This window comes from Austrofundulus limnaeus, unplaced genomic scaffold (genome assembly GCF_001266775.1).
Source record: "Austrofundulus limnaeus strain Quisiro unplaced genomic scaffold, Austrofundulus_limnaeus-1.0 Scaffold52, whole genome shotgun sequence".
Taxonomy (NCBI): Eukaryota; Metazoa; Chordata; class Actinopteri; order Cyprinodontiformes; family Rivulidae; genus Austrofundulus; species Austrofundulus limnaeus.
Genome location: NW_013952454.1, coordinates 489,805 through 497,287, shown reverse-complemented (window position 1 = coordinate 497,287; position 7,483 = coordinate 489,805). Strand labels below are relative to the sequence as shown.

Sequence of the window (7,483 nt, the reverse complement as noted above, 5' to 3'; positions counted from 1 at the left end):
CTTTGGTTGTTACCAACATCTGGTGAAAATTTCATGTCATTAGCACCTCTAGTAAAGCACCACTTCAAAAGACCAAAACAATTCTTTATATCACCTTCACTGTCTCGGTCCAAGCCTGAGGATCACAGTGGTTAATGTTACAGGAAGGGCAGACAATCCCAGAGCAGGAACAATCCTCTGCGTCCTCAGTCTGTTCGTCACGAGAGAGAGAGAGAGAAAAGACCTCCATGATAACCACTTCTCAGAAATATAGAGGACTGTGAATGCTCACTATGTTCTTTTGGCCAAAGTAGTTTTTTTATTTTTTTTATTTTCTGTAGCTGCCACTCACACATCCGTGAATCCTTGCACACACACACTGTCACACACTAATTCCCCAGCATGACTCCTTCCTCCTCTGTGGGCTGAATCTGGTCCAGAGCATCAGCATTGTTGGAGGGGCTTACTTGAAGGCTGGAGAGAGTGAAAGTCACCAAGAGACGGAGGAAGGCAGACTTTCAGAAAGAAATGGACAAAGAGGCGCCAGAATTGCTGCCAACTTGTCAAACAGCTCCTTTCCTCCTTGTTCTGTATAACATTAACYGTGAGCTGAACTGCAACAAACCGAGTTGTGATGTTAGTCATGGGAGGGCTGGATGAGTAACCTGTGCTGTGAATAACCCTTGTTARCAGACAACAGTCCAGATTTAGGACAATGAGTCTGCTGCGTTAATTCTCAGCAGTGTCCTTCACAACGCTGAATTTCCAGGAAGCCATTTTTCAGGGCGGCCGGCGTGCGTCGTTCTGCGTTAGAGTCGTGGCGAATGGGGGCGATTCTTTTATCCTTTGACCCAGATTCGAGGCAGAAGCGAACAGGAGGCCGCCGTGAAAGACTCGGACCTCCCCAAGGAGCCGGGGTCATGTGCAAACCTGAACAGGAGGAGCRCACCGGCGCAGCCAGCCGGCCAGTCGAGCAGAAAACAACATTAAGCATGCACACACTTTCATGCAGGCACACGTTGTTCGAACGTTTACGCCAGTGTACATGACTTCAACAAATAAAATAAAATAAAAATAATGAAAACATTTAAAAAYGTTGAAAATGTTCATATTAAAAAAACAGGGTCTCTCAAGTGGAAACTCTGCTCAACACACAGCTCTAAACACAACCTATTACTTCTAATGAGGGAACACGTGAGGATGTATGTCGAAGCAGTGATTATTTCAGGTAATTACTGCACAGAATCTAACCTAACGCTTTAAATGTTTACATTTACCAGCTTTTCATACTCCTGGTAATAATGGTTGTTGCAGAGGCACACAATGTGAGCCAAAAAAAATGATACACTACTCACATATTTGTCTGACCCAGTTCTGGCCCACATAATGTACTAATCACTAACACTTGGCCCAGATAYAGCAAAGAATGACGGCCCTTGGTGGTCCAGGCGTGGTTTGCCAGAGGTGGTCCATGCATGGGTCAACACAACATAAACCAAACCACAACTGGGCCACCTTTGGCACACCAGCTTAAAAACAGCACCATCTTTGCCAGGCCTGGCCCACACCGGTTGACAAAGCACTTGTCATGCCAGCAGTCTGACAGCACACCTGTCCCACACCTGTGTGGGTATAAAATCAGTGGTGGGCACAGTTCCCCTAAAGCACTAAAGCACTTATAAGGGAACTAATTTCCTGATTAGTGCTTTAGGGCTTTTGCTTTTTTTTATAAATTCATTAGTGGATTAGCACTTGCTAAATGTGTGGGCTAAATTTAGAAGCACTAACTGAGGTCTTAAAATGTTATTGATCAGCATTTTTAACAGCTGAGGGTGAAAGCTGTCACACATTTTGTTCACATGTGTCACTTATAGGTAAAATACTGGCATTGATTATTGACAATATTCTGCACACAGTAAATTTTGCCTCATGTTGACTCTGGAAAATGTTTCATGGGTACATTTTAGTGCTTTAGAATTAGCTTTTGCTAAATGTTTCAGTGCATTAGTGCTTTAGAATTAGGGGACCTAAATATTGGATTTAGTGCTTTAGGGTTAGTGCAGCTACAGTAAGTTTTAGATTAGTGCTGGCCCACCACTGGTAATAGTGATATTGTCTTTGTAACTGTGAACAGTGATTGACGCACCACATAGGGTAATGGATTGGTGGTTTAATATATAGTGCCATCGTGCAGAAAAGGTCCAGTTAGTATGTATTTCTTTGAAAGGAGCTTGTGAATTACAGATGGAAGTGAGGATGATGGCATAGAAGGGGAGGTTACCTGTATCACTAGTTGGAGGGAGGGTCAGAGGCATGGAATGCAGAGAAGGCAAGATTGTCATAGTGGTGTGGTGGTAGAGAGTGGGCAGGTGAGAAGAGAGGCCAAAGGTCAAAAGATTACCTGTGGTAGGGAGTCCTGGGCAAGGATGGGTTCCTCAACAGGTCGTTTAAGATGAACAGGGAAGGCAAAGATTACTCAAGAATTCTTATAGAACAAACTCAGAGGGCTGCAGACTTTACCAATATTATAGAATGTTCCAGCAAGGAATGGTTCTCTTTCATGAGCTTAAATACACCAGGAACTCATCATCAGGGATCAGGAACAGCTGTGTGAGAGAGACTTCACCCACACCACTCAGAAGTTTGCAGAAGGTGATGCAGCTGCATGAAGGACAACAGAGCAATATACGTTTATATATATATATATATATATATATATATATATAGCTTCCAAGCTAATTTATAGTGTTTTAGCTGCCGAGCTGATAATATAAGCATGGGAGCAACTACATATACAGTACAGTATTAGTAAATATATATACTGTTAGCTTCTGAGTTCATTTATATGGCATTAGCTCCAAAGCTAAGTTACTAAATATCCCGTATGATTGTATCATAATGTGCAGAACATAGAAAATATCACAATACATACATTTATTGTTACACATTGTGGCCTTTGACTTTTTGTGTTTTAGTCTCAACTGTAACCCATCATCATTCATCCCCAGAATGTGTTACGACGGTTACAAAATGGAGACGTGCCTCAGTGAAACATGTAATTAACATACACAATTTGTAAAGTAATTAGATGTTTTCACAAACAACACTTTTTAGTAGAAAAGACAAAAAAAAAAAAATTAAAGACCAGCAACGAGTCTGAGCTCCCTTTACATCTCCATTTATTTTAAATGAATCTTTTTGAATTGCAAATATATTATTGTTGTTTTCTTTTTCATCTTTACATGTAAGCACACAGGATGACACATTCACACAAACTGCATATCGTCTTTATTGTCTTTCAAACTGTGTGACTTCTTTTTTTAGCCATTCTCCCGTTTTTTTTCTTGGAGGCAACAGAAAAAAAACTGCATTTAATACAAAAACAAGTTTGTCCTTTCATTAGATCGTTTCACCCACACAAACCTCACTGGAGGCTATAGCAACAAATTTCTGTTGTATCTGTAGAGAGTGAGGGGAGAGAAAAACGAAAAGAAAAGCAGTTGCTCTCTTTTCTGTGATCATAACCAGACTTGTTCACAGTTAATTAGTGTGTGTAACTTTTAAACTTGTTATAAAAATGACCCAGTTGCCAGAGAAAAGCTTTGTCTCATTCTCGGGAAGCAGAGATGTGTAATCTGGGGTTGAATCGGTTCGCCTCTGTGGCTTTTAATTCTATGTCATGAGATGTTGTGATGATAATGATACACTATCAACCGTTTCCTTTTTTGTCATGATGTGACATCCAAATCCTATGTGAATACCTGACAGACTTCAGCACACATTTTATATGCTTGTCTGGAAAAAACATTTTTTTAACTTAATTAATTTAACCAGGTTAGTCAGGTGAGAACAAATTCTCATTTTCCGTAACCTGAGAGGTAGTAATGCACATGGATTTAACAAAATGTGAAAATGAGACGAATAAAAACATGTGCTGAAGTGATGCTTTCGTCGCATTTTTCAAAAGGATCTCAGACTTCTTGCACATGTTGACCATTTTGTTACTGATGCAATGCATTTTGGGGTTATAGTTGAGATTAAAACACAAAGAGTCAAGGTTAAAAAAAACTATAAAGTGTGACAATAAAGTAGTATTTTGGATTAGTTTCTATGTTCTGCACAGTATATGGGTGGAGTCAAATATAAGTGACAGGGATGTTTAGTAAATTAACTGTGCAYGGAGGTATTGCCATATCAACCCATTCTCACTCCCAACTCGTTACATATCGACGCTTTTCCAGGTTCCCTCTGCATCCGGTTTGATGTGTCGGGTAACCCTCTCGTGTCAGTTATTGATGAGATCAGAACAATGAGGAGGAGTMCGTTGACATATTTTTGAAAAGTGTAAAAAATGCACCGCAATTAACCGTCCCAAACCCTAAACTTAGCTTCTATTATCCCTGACATCACAACCAGTTAACCAGTAACCCTGATCCCATTAACCATGGACCCCAACCTAATAAAGACTTTACTTTTTTTTTTTTTTACCTCTGGTGTTTAAACTCCTGTCAGTTTAACTGGTACAAATTTAAGCCAAACTTGATACCATGTGCATTTCCAGTGTCAGGCTAAGTCCTTACTACATTCTTCTCTCTGTCAAMGCATCCAGTTTCATTTAAAAAGGCTGAATGTTGAATATTGTCCGAAATTAGTGGTCAAGATAGAGCAGAGGAGCCCAAAGTGGGGCCCGAGGGCCAAATTTGTCCCACCAAGTCATTTGATTTGGCCCACCAACAGTTGCCAAAGTTACAAGGTTTTAACCTGTCGTCCTATGTAGAAACACAGGATTTCCATTGGTCAAATGACTATATAAAGGGCTGAAGGTAGTTTTCATTCATGGTGCTGACTTTATCTTTGATAAATTAAGATTAAACAGGAAACATGAAGTAATAACAAGAGATATTTAGATCAGATTTAACCCCACGTGTAGATTTGCACACTTTATAAAGCCACAAAAACTCATATTTTATCGATTTATGAAATGTCCCATGAGCCTTTGCTACTTGAGCGTATGGCAGACTTTCTCCAAGTGCACAGACTAAAACAAAAGAGGGCCATTGCACTGGCTGCTAGCTTAATCGGTAAAAATAAAGGATTTTACTTAAGTATTTGTATTTCATGTATTATATTACTGCATTTGGCCCACAGCCGTGGATAGATTTGGCCCTCTCGGGAAAAATGTTTGGGCACCCCTGAGATAGAGCTTGCATCGGAGCATCAATTACCCAGAATGCTTTAAAAAGCATGGCAGCATTTATGTGACATGTTGCAATTTTTTTATTATTATTTTTGTTTTTATAGTTAAAGTAAATGCTTATGAAATAATATCTAATGTTACAACTAGTCAGAGTTCCCTTTAAAATCAATTTATACAAGATCAAGTGCTAATGTTCAGACAGACACCAGAGAATTCAGCAGAAACACAAAACTTGGTTTCTGACTAATAAAATATGGTCTCTCACCAACAACCAGGTGGTTCTTCACTTCTGACCACAACACTTCTATTCCTCTCTCAAATTTTTGTCTCTCCAACAGCTTCCCACCTACCCCTCAGGGCGGCTAATACCTAAGGGCTGTCATTTCAGCATCTCAACTTTGTGCCACGGCCGATTGTGCTGTCATGGGGGGGRAAAAAAGGAAAAGAAAAAAAAATAGTCCTTTCTCTGGAAMTGAGTGACAGTCTTTGGCCAGGCTACTACAACCACTCTTTATGACCAGTGAAATCCCTTAAGGTGCACTTCTTGTTAGAGGTGACAAGTCAGCTTGGAAAAGAAAGCCATTACCAGAGAAGAAAGGTATCCGACAGCCTCCTGCCGGTATAGATTGAAACCAAATACAATGGCTCCGAGCAGAGTAGTTACTGTGAGAAATCTAATAGTGCCATTTTCTTTGCTTTGCTGATAATTCCAGTGAAGTTTTACCTTTTATACGAAACGTCTTTGATTTTTTTGCCCCCTCTTTCCTCTTTCAGATTTGCAGAACATGCTATTTTTTCTGCCAGTCAAATTCCCAGAAACTGTCAKAAAGCAATGCCTGTACAGGGCTGTCGGAACGTATCGCTGCTATTTTTTAATTTTCCGAATTAATTTTCTGAGTGGCTCTTCTCCCGCTTAATGATTTCATCCTTTCTTTCCTGTCACACAGTCAGCGCAGCTTGGGAGTTTCACCACATGGCTCGGGCCCGAGCTCCGCTCCACACAACGGCGAGGGAGAACGAGGAAACTTGTGGGTGTGCGGAGGAATAAAAGTTCCTTTCTTCTCCTCCGCGTCGCCTCTTTCTTTGAGGCAGAACAGAGGGTTGCCACGGCGATGAGGTTGGTCCGTCTCACACAGCGCTGTCTGGGAAGAGCAGCAGCTTGCGTTGACATTTACTCAGGCTGAAGGAAACAGAGACAATACAGCAGGGAGACACACTCAGACACACACAGACACAGACACACACACAGGGCCGGAGTGAAGTGTTTGAAAATGGCAGCCGCATAAAAGAGGATGGAAGAAACAATGACACCTGGAAAATCAGAGGGTGGACACACACACACACACACACACACACACACACACACACTGAGAACTAGTTTTCCCTGCATTTATGCCAACCTTTTACTTTCGTCTCAGTCTCCCTTCCTCTCCGACTCCTTTGCTCTCTTTATGTCTCGCTTGTGAGCTCAAAAAGCCAACGCGTATTTCCATCCTGATCCCATTCCCAGTCCACTTCATGCACACAATGAAGCCACAACACACAAAGACAAGTAGTTAAGACACCCTCCCCCCCGTCAAAATGCTCACACAAACACACTGATGCAAAACTATCCTGCTGAGAGGCAAACTAGCAAGTTGCCAAAAGGTTCAGGTGCCAAAACTGTAAAAAAAAAACTTCTTCAAAGATGTTACGCAGCTTCTGTTTTTAGATTTCATCAACAAAAAGGTTGACTCAGCAAAATATCTTTAAGAAGCTTTCTTCCTATTGCTAACTGTGTTGGGGAAAATACCTACGTAGTCCTAGTGCATCCACCATTGTGTGGTTTTCACCAGTGGCGGATCCAGAGTTTTTCTGAGTGAGGGGCCATCAAGGGGTCACAGTATTCATAGAGGGGCCAAATATTTGTTCAACATCCTTGCATTTAAATCCCTGGTTTTGGTAAGGTATGGGATGTCGTTTGTAAAGTTACACAGTCAAAAATTACCACCAATATTTTTGTTTTATTTAGCCTTTTATAACTTAAATATTTAGCTAGCCACCTAAATATTTAAGTTAAATATTTAGAAAGCTACCTAAATATTTAGGTTGCAACTTAAATATTTAGCTAGCCACCTAAATATTTAAGTTAAATATTTAGAAAGCTACCTAAATATTTAGGTTGCAACTTAAATATTTAGCTAGCAACCTAAATATTTAACTTAAATATTTAGCTAGCTACCTAAATATTTAGGTTGCAACTTAAATATTTAGCTAGCAACCTAAATATTTAACTTAAATATTTAGCTAGCTACCTAAATATTTAGG

General features: G+C 40.3%; 1 long non-coding RNA gene across 2 annotated transcripts in view; it reads right to left on the bottom strand.

The window, feature by feature from the left end:
• LOC106517713 (uncharacterized) overlaps positions 1-6,680 on the bottom strand; it is a 44,582-nt gene extending 37,902 nt beyond the window's left edge. Inside the window, exons 1-2 of one of the 2 annotated variants that reach the window (XR_001310234.1) lie at positions 6,577-6,680; positions 95-190 (exon numbers count right to left, since the gene is read on the bottom strand). This is a non-coding gene — a long non-coding RNA (uncharacterized LOC106517713). Of the gene's footprint in view, positions 1-94; positions 191-331; positions 1,116-6,576 lie in introns of those variants that run through there. The other variant, XR_001310235.1, reaches the window with a different exon arrangement.
• Positions 6,681-7,483: the final 803 nt, after the last annotated feature.